At 48.0% G+C, this 18,952-nt stretch overlaps 1 long non-coding RNA gene across 1 annotated transcript in view; it reads left to right on the plus strand.

The window, feature by feature from the left end:
- Positions 1-338: 338 nt before the first annotated feature.
- LOC137525858 (uncharacterized) overlaps positions 339-18,952 on the plus strand; it is a 46,165-nt gene continuing 27,551 nt past the window's right edge. Inside the window, exon 1 of the long non-coding RNA XR_011023039.1 lies at positions 339-1,163. This is a non-coding gene — a long non-coding RNA (uncharacterized lncRNA). The remainder of the gene's footprint in view (positions 1,164-18,952) is intronic.

Consider the following 18,952-nt stretch of genomic DNA (forward strand, 5'->3'; position numbering starts at 1 on the left):
TATGACGATCATATGACTATGGTAGGGATTAGATTGTGAGCTCTGCTGAGGGACAGCTAGTGACAAGACTACTGTATAGACTCTGTAAAGCGCAGTAGAAGTTGTATCCTATACAATAAAATGCAAGTGTCCCTGCGTCATCAACTGAATGGTTGTGTGTCCCTGGGTTTTTTGTACTGAGCATGTGCGCAGCCAGGGCTGTTAGGACACAGGGCCGGATCTGACAGTTTGCTGTGTGTGGTTCACAGAGGTTTTCATTGCATTGTGGGAAATAACAGCTTTTTCCAACTGCCAAGCAAGCAGCTCCCTGTGTGCATATACTTCAGACAGTGGCGGGGAACGAGCAAGCAAGACGTGTATGAGCGCGCATTGCGGGGGGTAGCGCCTGTGACCTAGCGCCCGTTTTTTAGTTTTTTAACGGGCCTTTTTACTAGTTTAATAATAATTGGGCTCTACAGGGAGCTGCAGCTTACAAACAGGAGGATCCCAGCCTTGTACTCAGAGCATGGAAAGTGTTGCCACCAATGTCACAACTTCCAGGGAGGTTGTCATCCTATCTCATCCCATTACGGAAAGGGGAACCGGGGCCTCTAATCTAATTCACAAAACATATATTTAATTACATTTTGTTTTATTAACCATAACTGCAGAGAAATTAATTGCAGCGACGGTGTACATCCGTTTTAAAGATCGCACACAATTACACAGACGTATGAATGGCTCTTATGTCATTTTGCTCAATAATAATTTGAAAATTTATGGTGGACAGTGGTACAACTAATCAATGCGAAACACTAATTAATGTATTAATGTAATTACTTACTGTAGGACTTACTTGCACAAGAAAACATGCCTCACTCGCGTTCATTAACATGAGGAATGTCATAAATGTGCCACGTTTGTGGTTTGGGATGAACATAAATTGGCGCTCCTACCCTTCTAAGAGATATTTGAGATACGGTTTCCATAAGGCCCCTTTTACACTTGCCTTGCAAACCTGCATTGCATTACCCTGTTTTACTGCAGGGTAATGCAAGGCAATGGGGCCTAGAACACTTACATCATCGTGTCGCGCTGGAAGTGCCCGATCGTCCGCCGAGCCGCCACAAAGTCAACAGCGTGTTACCATCAGGCTTCCAAAGCGATGCAACGGCAGAAGTAATGTAAGTCAATGGGTGACGCAGGAAATTTAAACGTGTTGGCGGTGGTGTGCTGCATGCATGCGGCATGCATGTGTGAAACATTGGTAATACAGCAGGGAAACCCAGGAATCCCAGTGGTGTACTTCCTGTCAAGCATTGGAGAAGGGGCATGCAGAGGGGAGGTGCTATGCCTATGACCCTGTCGCGCACATGACATTTTGTTCACTGTGGTGCGATGCGAAGGGGTGGGGCATTGCACCACAAACTCACAGGCCATGTGTAAAACCGGCCTCATGAAACAGCAAGTTTCTGGTGTTTGGCTGTGGATGATGGCCTGGAGACAATAGGACACTAGAGTGGCATTCACAGGCAAGGAACAATATGGATGATAGGGAATTAGGACACTGTGGAGGTTTGGGCACCCCCATAGGCACCCGTGTTATTATTGGTTACTGAAGGACATTTGGGCACCCGCATCGCCTGATAAAATAAAACAAGCTGTGGTGCAATCGCTATTTGTAGCTGCAGTTTGCGTAGTGGGTGACTTTAGCGCCTGCTATTTTATCACGCCCAAATTTCCCTCAATTACTGATGATAATAAGGGCACCTATGGGGCCCCCAAACTTCCGATGTACCTGATAAGTACAGCGGGCAAAGGTGGCGTGGTTACACAGTGGCACCTGATATGTACAGCAGGGAAGGTGGTGTGGTTATACAGTGGCACCCAGGCGCGGAGCTAGGGGGGGTCGGGGTAGGACAAGTGCCCCGGGGCGCCGGGTCCCCAAGGGCGCCCAGCTGAGCTTCGGGGTTTTTTTTTTGTTTTTTTTTTGTTGCGGAGACCTGAGGAGAGCAGCGCAGAGAAGAGAGAGCTGTGCGGACGGTGGGGAAGGGGGGCCATATCCCCCCTCCTTCCCTCACCTTAGGTGCTCTCTCTCCCTCGCTGTCCCCTCCAATGTCTGTCCGGGACGGTGCTGGCAGCGGCGGGCGGAACTCACCTCCGTCTCGCTCCAGCGCCGGGCGGAAGTTCGGGTGCGCAGCCGCTGCTCTGGTCTGGACCAGACCAGAGTAGCGGCAGATCCATCCTGCGCTGCGAGAGACGGAGGTAAGTTCCGCCCGCGGCTGCCAGCACCGTCCCGGACAGACATTGGAGGGGACAGCGAGGGAGAGAGAGCAGCTCTTCCTCTTCTCTGCGCTGCTCCCCTCCTGCTGGGGAGGGGGACACCTGACCTGGCTACCTACTCTGGGCACATATATACCCCTGGCTACCTACTCTGGGCACATATATACCCCTGGCTACCTACTCTGGGCACATATATACCCCTGGCTACCTACTCTGGGCACATATATACCCCTGGCTACCTACTCTGGGCACATATATACCCCTGGCTACCTACTCTGGGCACATATATACCCCTGGCTACCTACTCTGGGCACCTATACCCCTGGCTACCTACTCTGGGCACATATATACCCCTGGCTACCTACTCTGGGCACATATATACCCCTGGCTACCTACTCTGGGCACATATATACCCCTGGCTACCTACTCTGGGCACATATATACCCCTGGCTACCTACTCTGGGCACATATATACCCCTGGCTACCTACTCTGGGCACATATATACCCCTGGCTACCTACTCTGGGCACATATATACCCCTGGCTACCTACTCTGGGCACATATATACCCCTGGCTACCTACTCTGGGCACCTATACCCCTGGCTACCTACTCTGGGCACCTATACCCCTGGCTACCTACTCTGGGCACCTATACCCCTGGCTACCTACTCTGGGCACATATATACCCCTGGCTACCTACTCTGGGCACCTATACCCCTGGCTACCTACTCTGGGCACCTATACCCCTGGCTACCTACTCTGGGCACCTATACCCCTGGCTACCTACTCTGGGCACATATATACCCCTGGCTACCTACTCTGGGCACCTATACCCCTGGCTACCTACTCTGGGCACATATATACCCCTGGCTACCTACTCTGGGCACATATATACCCCTGGCTACCTACTCTGGGCACATATATACCCCTGGCTACCTACTCTGGGCACATATATACCCCTGGCTACCTACTCTGGGCACATATATACCCCTGGCTACCTACTATGGGCACATATATACCCCTGGCTACCTACTCTGGGCACATATATACCCCTGGTTACCTACTCTGGGCACCTATACCCCTGGCTACCTACTCTGGGCACCTATACCCCTGGCTACCTACTCTGGGCACATATACCCCTGGCTACCTACTCTGGGCACATATATACCCCTGGCTACCTACTCTGGGCACCTATACCCCTGGCTACCTACTCTGGGCACATATATACCCCTGGCTACCTACTCTGGGCACCTATACCCCTGGCTACCTACTCTGGGCACCTATACCCCTGGCTACCTACTCTGGGCACCTATACCCCTGGCTACCTACTCTGGGCACCTATACCCCTGGCTACCTACTCTGGGCACCTATACCCCTGGCTACCTACTCTGGGCACCTATACCCCTGGCTACCTACTCTGGGCACATATATACCCCTGGCTACCTACTCTGGGCACCTATACCCCTGGCTACCTACTCTGGGCACATATACCCCTGGCTACCTACTCTGGGCACATATATACCCCTGGCTACCTACTCTGGGCACATATACCCCTGGCTACCTACTCTGGGCACATATATACCCCTGGCTACCTACTCTGGGCACATATACCCCTGCCTACATATATTGGGCACATATACCCCTAACTACATATACTGGGCATATACCCCTGGCTACATATACTGGGCACATATACCCCTGACTATATATACTGGGCACATATACCCCTGACTATATATACTGGGCACATATACCCCTGGCTACATATACTGGGCACATATACCTCTGGCTACATATACTGGGGACACATACCCCTGCCTACATATACTGGGCACATATACCCCTGGCTACCTGTTCTGTGGACATCTCTACTCCTGGCTACCTGTTCTGGGGACATCTATACTGCTGGCCACCTATACTGGGGCTACCTATTTTTGGGGAACCACTGCTGTCAGATTGAGTGTATTTTGGGGAACTGCTGCCAGGTGAGAGGTGTCTACCATATTAAGGGGGCATTCTGCCTATTTATGTGAAATGCTGTCTATTTATGTGCCTCATGACTGCTGAATTTGTCTTGTTGGGGGCCTCATGGTTACTGAATTTGTCTTGTTGGGGGTCTCATGATTTGTTGGGGGCCTCAAGATCGCTGAATTTGTCTTGTTAGGGGCCTCATGATTGCTGAATTTGTCTTGTTGGAGGCCTCATGATTGCTAAATTTGTCTTGTTAGGGGCCTCATGATTGCTGAGTTGGTCATGTTTGCTCATGATTGCGGAATTTGTCTTGATGGGGGGGGAGCTCATGATTGCTGAATTTGTCTTGGAACATGCTGGAAGGTACCTACTGAGGGAGGGTGGGTGAGCGTGAGCCTGCTAACCTCCATGTACGTTTGGCTCCACCCATAACCACGCCCATATTTGGCCACGCCCCTTCACCTTAGGGGGCGCATTAATAGTCTTTGTCCCCGGGCGCTGAAAACCCTAGCTACGCCTCTGGCACCTGATAAGTACAGTGGTGAAGGTGGCATGGTTACACAGTGGCACCTGTTATGTACAGCAGGGAAGGTGGCGTGGTTACACAGTGGCATCTGAAATGTACAGCAGGGAAGGTGGCGTGGTTACACAGTGGCACCTGAAATGTACAGCAGGGAAGGTGGCATGGTTATACAGTGGCACCAGATATGTACGGCAGGAATGGTGGCGTGGTTACACAGTGGCACCTGATAAGTACAGCAGGGATGGTGGTGTGGTTATACAGCGGCACCTGATATGTACAGCAGGGAAGGTGGCATGGTTATACAGTGGCACCAGATATGCACGGCAGGGATGGTGACGTGGTTACACAGTGGCACCAGATAAGTACAGCAGGTATGGTGGTGTGGTTATACAGCGGCACCTGATATGTACAGCAGGGAAGGTGGCGTGGTTATACAGTGGCACCTGGTATATACAGCAAGGAAGTTGGCATGGTTACACAGTGGCACCTGATATGTACAGCAGGGAAGGTGGTGTGGTTACACAGTGGCACCTGATATGTACAGCAGGGAAGGTGGCATGGTTATACAGTGGCACCAGATATGTACGGCAGGGATGGTGGCGTGGTTACACAGTGGCACCTGATATGTACAGTGGTAAAGGTGGCGTGGTTATACAGTGGCACCAGATATGTACGGCAGGGATGGTGGCATGGTTACACAGTGGCACCTGATAAGTACAGCAGGGATGGTGGTGTGGTTACACAGTGGCACCTGATATGTACAGCAGGGAAGGTGGCATGGTTATACAGTGGCACCAGATATGTACGGCAGGGATGGTGGCATGGTTATACAGTGGCACCTGATATGTACAGCAGGGAAGGAGGCATGGTTATACAGCGGCACCTGATATGTACAGCAGGGAAGGTGGCATGGTTATACAGTGGCACCTGATATGTACAGCAGGGAAGGTGGCATGGTTATACAGTGGCACCAGATATGTACGGCAGGGATGGTGGTGTGGTTACACAGTGGCACCTGATAAGTACAGCAGGGATGGTGGTGTGGTTATACAGTGGCACCAGATATGTACGGCAGGGGCGGTGGCGTGGTTACACAGTGGCACCTGATAAGTACAGCAGGGATGGTGGTGTGGTTATACAGCGGCACCTGATATGTACAGCAGGGAAGGTGGCGTGGTTACACAGTGGCACCTGGTATGTACAGCTGGGAAGGTGGCATGGTTACACAGTGGCAAAAGTGGTGCGGTAATCAGTGGGGTTGTGATGGGGGATGGTTAAGGCAGTGCTGGGCCGAAATTACGCATGAGCGTAATTACGCATCGTAATTCAATATAAATTTACGCGTAAGCGCTATGCGTAAATTACGGTCTTACGCGTAATTATTTACGCGTAAGCAGTAAAGTGGTATCGTAATTACACTGTCTACCGTAATTGCTAGGTATGCGTAATTTTACGAACACTTACGCGTAATTTTACGCGTAATTACTAACGTACTAACATCCTAAGCAACCAATAGTATCTTCTCCTGCCCTTCAGTATAAGCGTACATTTTGACAAATACGAATGATATGTACGCAATAACTGTCACATTGACTGCTATTGCGTACATATCGTCCGTATGCGTAAAAAAAATACGCATTAATGGGTATTACGGCACTACGCGTAACATCATAGTGTAAGCGCCTACATTACGGTATCCTTACGCGTAACTGCGTAAGTTTACGCGTAATTACAGTGATGTACCGTAGATAATTTCCTACGCCGTAACCGTAATTGCGTAATGCGTAATAGCGTAAAATTACGCGTAATGATCCGTAAGCGTAGATTTTTCCATTACGACCAGCACTGTGTTAAGGTTCAGCATTGTAGGTAGGGGGATAGATAAGCCATCTCCATCTTTCCAATTGTATTGTTTTCAACTACATTTTTTCTACATTGGGAGTCTCTCCCCCTTTTGAATAGTTTGGTGTGGACACTACCAGCTAGGCTAGGACCAATTCGGAAGCCTCCTCAAGGAGTATTCTCATTGATCCAACAAGTGGACCAATGGGAAGCCCCGTGGGTGATTTACAGATGCTTCGCACGGGGCTCTTTATATGCAAATGTAACACAAATTTGATGGAGCTGCATTTCCTGTCCATTGTAATTGGTCCAGCATCAACTGCATACCATTTTCGTTCAATTTGCCCACACACCAGAATCATCCGCATCTCATTGACCATCTCTACGGAGTAGCCTTTTATTTGTTAGACTTCAGCCCTCTTTCAATGCAAAAGTCTGAAGCCAGTTCTGCGAAAGTTCCAAGTCGCAACCAGGCTCCACCAGCATCCTCCCAGCTTTGTTTTCTTGCATATCTCCGCAATGATTAGAAGAAAACACTCCTGACAGCCTCTCCTTCTTTAATTGCTGGAGGGTTAATTAGAAAGTAAGCTCCTAGTTCTAGTGATTATTAGGTTCCGTGAACCGGCTCACTCTGCCGGTATTTGGCAATGACATTTCTAATTGGTCGGCTGATTCCTGAATTAATTGGCCTCCTCTTTCATCTAGCTGTGATACAATTTAATTAGTTGCTTACCCTTGTCATTAACGCTGAAAGGGTTAGTCGCTCGGGGGGCCCGGCTCTCCCTAACGATGAAATAGCGCTTAAAGGGTTAATTAATGCTCTGCTGTTTTACCGGGCGGCTGGAGAATTGGCATGTAAAGTGAAACAGAATTTTTTTTTTTTTTTTTTTTTTTTTTGCAGGTCTCTCCATGTTGCTGTTATAAATTAGAAAACAACAATTCAGATTCTTAAGTAGTTTTGGAGTCTGGCAACTAACGAAAGCAAAAGCGGAGATTGAATGACAGCAAGCGCTAAATAGGACTGCCAGTCTGCTGTAAATACTTTCTTTAAAAGAGACAAGGGGAAAGCATCCTTTCATCCTTTTAGGTGTGCATAGAGTTACAGTGAAGATGAACTTTTGCACAGGGCAGAAGGAAAACATAGAAAAATGCATCCTCTATGAATGCAGAGAGTTTAGCCTGTCTAATTCCCTCTCATCTGTGACTAATCACAAATGTAATGTAACCGCTTAGCATTCCAAAGTTGTTTCCCCTTTAAGATTCCTGACAATTTTGTCATTTAACCTGTCACTAATGGTACATCAATAACTTTTTTAATACTAGTACCATCAAAGTGATGCATATGTATTTTTTTTTTAGGACAATTGAGGCTTGTGCCACAGTTATAAAGCATCTCAAAATAGGTTACTTGTCTTTTCCCGGTTACATTGACACCCTACATGACATATTTCATCACCAGTTGAAAATGTTGCGTACCATTATTGCCAGCTTGTGCGTTTGTAGCGATTGCATCCGATTGCTATGGCGCACAGTTTGGGAACCCCAGTGCTGTACAGATACATTGCTAGGCAACAGCACAGCAATGCATATGTACAATGTTGGGTCCCGGAGCTGTCGCCCTATCGATAGCGTGCGATCGCTACGGGTGGCAGCCATTACTCGTGTTCACTAATCTTACAGCTAAGTATAGGTGACACAAGGGGTAATTAGTTAGGTAGGAATTAATATTTTACTTGGGGAGGGTAGGGAAACAGTTAAATTATGTATTGGGGACACTGTCACTTTAATACTTTTAAAAAACTTTTTTTTTCATGTTTTCATGAATGAATGCTGCTATTAACAGCACTGTTCAGGGTCCCTTTAAGATGAGGGAATGGGAGGGTGATAAGTGGGAACATCATATCATGGTAAGCCTGCCACTTCCTGTCCAAAAATTTGACTTTAGCCAAAAGTCAAAATTTTAAAGGCATTATTATGGAGACTAAAGGAAACCTGGAGAGAAATAGACAACACACAGAGGCTTGTGGATCTAACATGAAAAAACTCCTGTGCTTACTTATTTAGGTAGATCTGCTTGGGTCAGGTGTCCTTTAAGGGCTCGTTTCCACTTGTGCGGCGTGCGTCTCGCAGACGCACGCCGCACTGAGCGGGTGGGCGGGATCGCAGGCGAATCCCATGAGCCGTGCCATGCACGGCTATGGGATTCGCAGCCTCCGCTGCGAATTCTGCGGGGTATTCCGGGCGAATCGCTCCCGCGAGCAATTCCGCAGCGGCCCTGTCATCCCCTATGGCAGAGTTTCCCCGTGCGAATCATGTGCGGGGAAACTCTGCAGAATCGGCGGCGAAATCGCCGCAGTGGAAACGGGCCCTCACACTGGGGCTTGATTTACAAAATGGTGCTAACTTTAGCACTGGCCCTTAGCACGTCTAAACTCAACTAAGTTGAAATGTGAGAAGTAGTGATCGTGCGCAAAGTACAGCGCGCAAAGTTTTGCGTGCGCACTGCACAGAGCGCAGGGCGCTCCGCGCGAAGTGCCCACTAAAGCCTATGGGACTTCGCGCACGCATAGGACTTTGCGCGTGCAAAACTTTGCGCGCGGTACTTAGCGCACGATCTGATTGAGAAAACTGGTTACTTAGCACCCTGGTTAGCGCGCCTTAAGACTTTAGACGTGCTAAGTAGGTTAGCACCTGTTAGTAAATCAAGCCCTTGGTGTTTCCAGGGATGCCAACTTTTAGAAAAAAAAAACCCAAACAAACCAAAGACAAGAGGTTCATCAAATGTGACCCTCTCTTTTCTATGGGTTGCTAGGCTTGAAAAGTTGAGAAGATACCAATTGTCTATAACCTGTATAGACACTGAATTTGTTCTGATGTTGAGGAAACCTGAACTGTTAATTGCTATTTTGCATGTTAGAAGCTCTCCAAGAGACAGAATAACCAAAAGAAAGAAAGGAAAACAGATACCCTACCCAATTATATTCAGAGAATGCTAACAGTTCCCTTATCACAGCCCATGTAAAGGCTTCATGTGAACCGGAGAGAAGTATAATGATGCCACTTTTATTGGGCGCTGTGAAGTTGTGTCGTCTTTATAGGTCTGCCTAGGAACGGCTCTGCAAGGGACTGTGAACTCCACATAATTTTCCTTATGAATAAACAATGTGACACGATACAAGCACACTGGAGAAGAGGAGTCCACATGAGCATGAATTACAAGACATTTGTAATCTACATCTCTACAAGTGGTGAATTATACATAGTGCGTTCCATTTGTCTGAAAAATGCATGATTCCCCCTTTGTGCGCCCGTCGCCGCGTTCCGGAGAGTTTGTCTCTCCCAGGTCACCTCCTGCTTTGTTGTCCCACTTTGAACGGAGCAGAGTAACCTGACTGGGGAGGGGGGAAGGGGGGGATGTAAAGGTACAAGAAATACATTTACACCATAAACATGAATGATTTCATGAGGCTGGGGACTAGATTGTTCTCTGCTCTTTCAAATTGCCAAAGAATTTACTCGACTGTGGCTTTTTTTTACTTTTAGAAAGGGTTTGAAAGGGTATTATTATATATTATTATTATATATGTTATTATCAGAGTATTATTATTATTATTATTATTATCATCACCATCAAAGTAATACTGTATTACTTTTTTTTTATTATTTTAGGTAAGTTATTATTTTCTTTCTATTATACAGTGTATACAGCAGAACAATATGGATAATAACACATAGCACAGTGTATACAGCTGAACACTATGGAATATATAACCTATAGCATAGTGTATACAGCAGAACACTATGGAGAATATAATAACATATAGCACAGTGTAAACAGCAGAACACTATAGAGAATATAACATATAGTATACAGTATGAGATGTATAACATTTAGCACAGTCTATGTACAACCGTACTATGGCGTACATAATGTATAGCACAGTGTATACAGATGAACAGTATGGAAAATACTGTATAATATATAGCACAGTATATATAACACAGAACAGTGGAGTTTATAACGTATAGCACTTTATATACAGCACAGTGCTAGAGATGGAGTATATAATGCACAGAGTATACAACAGAAAAGATAAACATAAGATATAGTAGTGAATATAAAAAAAGAATGTGAAGTATATGGTTACATAGGGCTTGATTCATTACCCCGATACTACATGTTAATTGACACAGTAGGGGCCGCTAGTGAAGTATCGCGGTCGCGATACTTCAAAAGACCGCCCGCATTTAAAGTTAAGCGCATTGCTATGTAAGCAACGCACGTAACTAAGGAAGGCACGCTCCTTACATGGCAGTGAGCGTTGCTATGTAAGGCTTGCATAGCGGCCACTCCTTCACATTAAGAGCAGCTTAATGAATCAAGCCATAATTACATACATACCTAGGTTAAAAAAGACACAAATTCATACAGCCCAATCTCATGATAAACCCTTATCTGTGACTGAGTCAACTATCACCTACCTACATCTAGCAGTCATAGCTGTGGGTGAGCTTCAAGATAAGGAAAGCATCCATTCCAAACCCTCTTAGAAAGTATAGGTTAAGGCTCGTACACACGTCTGACTGAAGCCAACGACGGGTCCGTCGGCACCTCCCGCTGGGCGGGTTTTCAGTAGTGTTGGGCGAACAGTGTTCGCCACTGTTCGGGTTCTGCAGAACATCACCCTGTTCGGGTGATGTTCGAGTTCGGCCGAACACCTGACGGTGCTCGGCCAAACCGTTCGGCCACATGGCCGAACTAAGAGCGCATGGCCGAACGTTCCCCGAACGTTCGGCTAGCGCTGTGATTGGCCGAACGGGTCACGTGGTTCGGACCCGAACGCGCTCTGATTGGCCGAACGGTCACGTGGTTCGGGTAAATAAATACCCGAACCACGTCATATCTCCGCCATTTGTCTGTGGGTTTAGCTTTGGGTAGGCAGGCAGGGTAGTTCGCGCTCCAGCCACGCTAGCCAGGGTCCCCCCTGTCATTGTGTCACTGCTGGGAACAGTAGTACAACGCTTGCTCAGCCACACTATATAGCATTCTGTTTACTGCCACTCTGTGTACCTCGCTCAGCCACACTATATAGCATTCTGTTTACTGCCACTCTGTGTCTGCTGGGAATAGTAGTACACCGCTTGCTCAGCCACACTATATAGCATTCTGTTTACTGCCACTCTGTGTACCTCGCTCAGCCACACTATATAGCATTCTGTTTACTGCCACTCTGTGTCTGCTGGGAATAGTGGTACACCGCTCGCTCAGCCACACTATATAGCATTCTGTTCACTGTTCTGTGTCTGTTTGGAATAGTGGTACACCGCTCGCTCAGCCACACTATATAGCATTCTGTTTACTGTTCTGTGTCTGCTGGGAATAGTGGTACACCGCTCGCTCAGCCACACTATATAGCATTCTGTTTACTGTTCTGTGTCTGCTGGGAATAGTGGTACACCGCTCGCTCAGCCACACTATATAGCATTCTGTTTACTGTTCTGTGTCTGCTGGGAACAGTAGTACACCGCTCGCTCAGCCAGAGTATATAGCATTGTGTTTACTGCCACTCTGTGTACACCGCTCAGCCAGACTATATACCATTGTTTACTGACACTCTGTGTACACCGCTCAGCCAGACTATATACCATTGTTTACTGACACTCTGTGTACACCGCTCAGCCAGACTATATACCATTGTTTACTGCCACTCTGATTCTGCTGGGAACAGTAGTACACCGCTCGCTCAGCCAGACTATATAGCATTGTGTTTACTGCCACTCTGTGTACACCGCTCAGCCAGACTATTTACCATTGTTTACTGACACTCTGTGTACACCGCTCAGCCAGACTATATACCATTGTTTACTGAAACTCTGTGTACACCGCTCAGCCAGACTATATACCATTGTTTACTGCCACTCTGATTCTGCTGGGAACAGTAGTACACCGCTCGCTCAGCCAGACTATATACCATTGTTTACTGACACTATATAGCAGACTATATAGCATTGTGTGTACACCGCTCAGCCAGACTATATACCATTGTTTACTGACACTCTGTGTACACCGCTCAGCCAGACTATATACCATTGTTTACTGCCACTCTGATTCTGCTGGGAACAGTAGTACACCGCTCGCTCAGCCAGACTATATACCATTGTTTACTGACACTCTGTGTACACCGCTCAGCCAGACTATATACCATTGTTTACTGCCACTCTGATTCTGCTGGGAACAGTAGTACACCGCTCGCTCAGCCAGACTATATACCATTGTTTACTGCCACTCTGATTCTGCTGGGAACAGTAGTACACCGCTCGCTCAGCCAGACTATATACCATTGTTTACTGACACTCTGTGTACACCGCTCAGCCAGACTATATACCATTGTTTACTGCCACTCTGATTCTGCTGGGAACAGTAGTACACCGCTCGCTCAGCCAGACTATATAGCATTGTGTTTACTGCCACTCTGTGTACACCGCTCAGCCACACTATATAGCATTGCGTACTCTGCCAGTCAGTGTGTATATTGCTGGGATCAGTAATACTCCACTCACCGTCAACCACTATATGAGCTCAACATGAGTTCCCCAGAGACCTCCGCTGTGAGCAGCACTCCCAACAACAGCAACAGCCAACGCCCCACGCAAGCTATAACATCCACCCCAGCAGCCAGTGGTCAGCAGCAGCCCTCCCCGGAGGAGAACGTTGTGTCCATCAGTCCGTCGCCAGAGCGATTAATGAGGGCTGCCATTGAGGAGATGATGGGGCCTGATGTGGAGGAGGAGGTCTGGCTCAGGCCAGCATCCCAAGTTAATGTTGAGGACGATGAGGGGTCTGTGTCTGGGGATGTTGGGGTGGCAGAGGTGGTGGGTGGGTCAGACTCAGGAGAAGAGTTGTATGATGAGGATGATGATCGGGACCATCTGTATGTGCCTCAGAGTCCGACCCCGGAAAACATGTTGTATCGTGTGTTTAGGTACTAAAATCTGCGTTCCCTCCCAGTAGTGTTGGGCGAACAGTGTTTGCCACTGTTTGGGTTCTGCAGAACATCACCCTGTTCGGGGTGACTATATAGCAGACTATATAGCATTGTGTTTAATGCCACTCTGTGTACACGGCTCAGCCACACTATATAGCATTGTGTTTACTTCCACTCTGTGTCTGCTGGGAACAGTAGTACACCGCTCACCCGCCACTGTATAGCATTGTGCTCTGTGTCACTGCTGACAATAGTGGTACACCGCTCACCCACCACTGTATAGCATTTCTGTACTGCCACTGTACTGCTGCCAGTCAGCGTGTACTTTAAGGATAAGTGAAATGAGGAAGAAATCCGGTGAAAGAGGGAGGGGCAAGGGAAGAGGTGTTTCCCCTGACGGTTCACGTACAGGCCACAGGGGAGCACCCAAGAAAACCCACTCAATACTGCCCATGTTGTCCAGGACAACAACCCTCACAGATCCAAAAGAACAGGACCAGATAATTACTTGGATGACCTCTCAAGCGTCCAGCAGTGGGTTAAGCAGCACCAGCACATCACGCACGAGGTCCGAGTCCTCAGCCAGTTAAAGTCTGGGCTTTCTTTGAAGACTGCACTGAGGATGTTACCATGGCGATTTGCAAGGTGTGCAAGACCCGCCTGAGCAGGGGGAAAAGTATTAACAACCTCTCCACCACCAGCATGAGCCGCCACATTCTATCCAAACATCCCACTCTGTGGGCAAACGCGGCAGGACAGGGTACCACCAGCAACACTGCCTCCCTTGGGTTCACCAGACTCACCACCAGACCCGCCTCAGCAGCAGCAGTAGCCCAGCCATTGCGTGGTTCACAACATTCACAAACATCAGACGATGCTGACACTGTCACTTTCCGGACTAGTGCTCTTGAGGTCTCCCAGTGTTCATCAAACACAACAACCAACAGCCCTTCGGTGTGCAGCGCTACGGTTGAGTTGTCTGTCTCTGAGATGTTTGAGCACAAGAGGAAATTGCCAGCAAATGACCCCCGGGCCGTGGCAGTAACAGCCAGCCAGCATAGCCAAGCTTCTGGCCTGCGAAATGCTGCCATATCGAGTGGTGGAGACAAACAGCTTCAAGGGCATGATGTCAGTGGCCATCCCACGTTACGTGGTTCCCAGCCGCTACCACTTTGCGCGCTCTGCAGTGCCTGAGTTGCATGAGCACGTAGTCAGCTAAATAACCCGAAGCTTGAAGAATGCCGTTGCCTGCAAGGTTCACCTCACCACTGACACCTGGACGAGTGCGTTCGGCCAGGGTCGATACATCTCCCTTACCGCGCACTGGGTGAACCTTGTGGAGCCTGGCAGCGATTCCTCACCTGCAACGGCGCGGGTGTTGCCCACGCCGCAAACAGCTGGATAACAACAGCAGCACCTACCTCTCTGACTCCTTCTCCTCCAACGCATCTCAAAGCTGTACCTCATCCGGAAATGCTAACCCAGCACCAGCAGCAGTAGGATCGTGGAAGCAGTGCAGCACAGCTGTTGGCATGCGTCAGCAAGCGTTGCTGAAGCTGATCTGCCTTGGGGATAAGCAGCACACAGGGGAGGAAATTTGGAGGGGAATAAAGGAACAGACGGATTTGTGGCTGGCACCGCTGGACCTGAAACCGGGCATGAAGCTAGACACCTGGCACGAACTGGCAATGTACGCAATAGAGGTGCTGGCTTGCCCGGCAGCCAGCGTTATGTCGGAACGCTGTTTCAGTGCTGCCGGAGGCATCATCACAGATCGGCGTATCCGCCTCTCCACAGAAAATGCAGACCGTCTGACTCAAATTAAAATGAATCAATCCTGGATTGGAAACGACTACGCAACACTCCTGGACCCCAACCAAGTAACATGACCGATGAACATCTGGGATGGTTTAGCGTTTCCGGTCCCTGTTTATTGAACCTCTCATCTGTATTACATTTATGACTGCATGGCGGCAAAAAGCATTGCTGCTATATCCGCACGCTTTTTGTCCTCATGCAAGGCCTGGGTTGTTGTGTCTCACAAAGCGTGGCCTTCTCCTCCTGCGCCTCCTCCTGTTCCATCACGTGTGCTGCTGCTGCTGCTGCTGGGTTACCGTTGCCGGTCCCTGTTTATGGAACCTCTTATCTTTATTACATTTATGACTACATGGCGGTACAAAGCATGCTATCCGCACGCTTTTTGTCCTCATGCAAGGCCTGGGTTGTTGTGTCTCACAAAGCGTGGCCTTCTCCTCCTGCGCCTCCTCCTGTTCCATCACGTGTGCTGCTGCTGCTGCTGCTGCTGCTGGGTTACCGTTGCCGGTCCCTGTTTATGGAACCTCTTATCTTTATTACATTTATGACTACATGGCGGTACAAAGCATGCTATCCGCACGCTTTTTGTCCTCATGCAAGGCCTGGGTTGTTGTGTCTCACAAAGCGTGGCCTTCTCCTCCTGCGCCTCCTCCTGTTCCATCACGTGTGCTGCTGCTGGGTTAGCGTTGCCGCGTGGTCCCTGTTTATTGAACCACTTATCTTTATTACATTTATGACTACATGGCGGTACAAAGCATGCTATCCGCACGCTTTTTGTCCTCATGCAAGGCCTGGGTTGTTGTGTCTCACAAAGCGTGGCCTTCTCCTCCTGCGCCTCCTCCTGTTCCATCACGTGTGCTGCTGCTGCTGCTGCTGCTGGGTTAGCGTTGCCGCGTGGTCCCTGTTTATTGAACCTCTTATCTTTATTACATTTATGACTACATGGCGGTACAAAGCATGCTATCCGCACGCTTTTTGTCCTCATGCAAGGCCTGGGTTGTTGTGTCTCACAAAGCGTGGCCTTCTCCTCCTGCGCCTCCTCCTGTTCCATCACGTGTGCTGCTGCTGGGTTAGCGTTGCCGCGTGGTCCCTGTTTATTGAACCACTTATCTTTATTACATTTATGACTGCATGGTGGTACAAAGCATGCTATCCGCACGCTTCTTGTCCTCATGCAAGGCCTGGGTTGTTGTGTCTCAAAGCGTGGCCTTCTCCTCCTGCGCCACCCTCCTCCTGTTCCATCACGTGTGCTGCTGCTGGGTTAGCATTACCGGTCCCTTTTCCTGGAACCTCTTATATGTATTACATTTATGACTGCATGCCGACAAAAAGCATGTTACCTGTGCAAAGAAAACAGACATTTCCCGCATTTAAAAGACAGTTTTCCCTTTGAAACTTTAAAATCGATTTTCTCAAAAACTATAAGCTCTTTTTGCTAAATTTTTTTTCCTCTTGTACCCACTCCCAAGGTGCACATACCCTGTAAATTTGGGGTATGTAGCATGTAAGGAGGCTTTACAAACCACAAAAGTTCGGGTCCCCATTGACTTCCATTATGTTCGGAGTTCGGGTCGAACACCCGAACATCGCGGCCATGTTCGGCCTGTTCGGCCCGAACCCGAACATCTAGATGTTCGCCCAACACTAGTTTTCAGCAGACAGTACAACGTGTGTACAGTCGGTCGGCAGACTGATAAGGCTGTTTTAGCCTTATTAGTCCGCCGACAGACTGTACACACGCTGTACTGTCTGCTGAAAACCTGCCCAGCGGGAGGTGCCGACGGACCTGTCGTTGGCTTCAGTCAGACGTGTGTACGAGCCTTTACATTATAACTACTAGGGATGCTCACTCGGATTTTGTGGAATATCATTACCAAATTTCCGATCAGAAATCGACATTTCCAATTGGAAATAGAAAACTGGAAATCAGTAATTTTATCCCAATCACCGAACTCGGAAGCATTGGCCCCATCAGAGAATGCATAGTTTTTCCATGAAAAACTGTAATTTTAGCCCAACCCCAAGACTAGGACACTATCGAGTATTCCAGAGTCTTGATATTGGTCTAAAATTACCAGGGTGTTCCAATTACCGCGGTAAAATTCTGCATTCTCTGATTGGTCCAATACTTCTAAAGCTGGCCACTAACAGTGCAATTTCTAGCGAAAAATCGTTCAAGCGATCAGAAATTCTGATTGATTTAAAATAATCTCAGTTAATGGGCACAATCAATTATGAATGATTATAAAAAATAGTTGTCCGATTGTTCTTTGTCAAACCAAAATTTGGATTTTCTTGATTGGTTGAGATAGATAGGAAACAAAGATTGGTTCGTTGATGGTGTAGTGAACGATTTTTCTTCCGATCAGATTTTCTGATCGCTGAAATGATTTTTTTGCTAGAAATTGTACCATTAGTGGCCACCTTAAGTCAACTCAGAAGTATTTGGCCAATCAGAGAATGCAAAAAAAATAACAAAAAAAAAGACTACTTGGAAATCAGGAAATGGAAATCAGAAATCCACGGAATCGGTATGTCCGCCATGTCCGACCATCCCTAGTAATTACATCCTGTAGTAAGATATTCCAAATCTCTTACTTTAAAGAACCCCTTTATAAACATGTGGTGAGATCTTCTTTACCCCATGAGTAGATTATGTCCTTTTGTCTTTTGTACAGACCTAGTGAGGCTAGATTCCCACTACACCAGATGCACAACCCGGAGTTCACAGCGTATCCTGAGCAGGTACACTGTGCCCGATTGTATGTCCGTTACCATGTCCCCACTACTCACTGTTGTGCATCCATTTCACTGTTAACGCTGCTGTTCGGGTCCTGTGCCACTGCTGTCTGTGTTTCCTGGCTCCACTGGATGGGACACTTTGCCGGGATATAGATCGGAGTCCCGGCAAAAGCAGGCTCCCATTGGCTTGCACTGAAAATCAGATTCTCATTCTTCCGCCTACTTCTGCCTGGGTTCAGATCTATAAACTGGATCTAGTGTCCCATTCAGTGGATCCGAACGATGGTGGCAGCAAGCAATGACAGAGGATGCGAGATGACCAAAGACTCAGAAGACAGGTGAGTAGAGCAGGAACGTTCGTGGGGACACTATCTGTTCTCATAGGCTTGCATTAATTCTGTTGGCATCCGCTTTGTTGGCATTCCACACATTTCCATGCATTTCGCTTACCACAACGGATTAAATGGATCCATAGCAGACTGAGTGCACAGATTCTAGAAATAATAGGATCCCTGAACATGTCCGTTTTTCCGACGGAGAAATGGTCAGTTTTTTTGTCTTGTGGGAGCGGGGCATGATGAGTGACCTTTTTTTTGTGCAGTTTGCAGGTGAAATAGCAAATCTATGAGTTAGCATTCATGAACACATAGGTTCACTAACTTGCAAGTTCAGGGGCAACCTGGATAATTGCCTCAGGCTACCCCCGGTCTCTCTCCATATCGTGCTATCCAGGTCCCTGCACAGCTTTTGGCAGCATAGCAACTAACCCATACTGGCCATTCGTCCATGCTTTCCATCTTCATTCTCACCT

This window comes from Hyperolius riggenbachi, chromosome 7 (assembly GCF_040937935.1).
Source record: "Hyperolius riggenbachi isolate aHypRig1 chromosome 7, aHypRig1.pri, whole genome shotgun sequence".
Lineage (NCBI taxonomy): Eukaryota > Metazoa > Chordata > Amphibia > Anura > Hyperoliidae > Hyperolius > Hyperolius riggenbachi.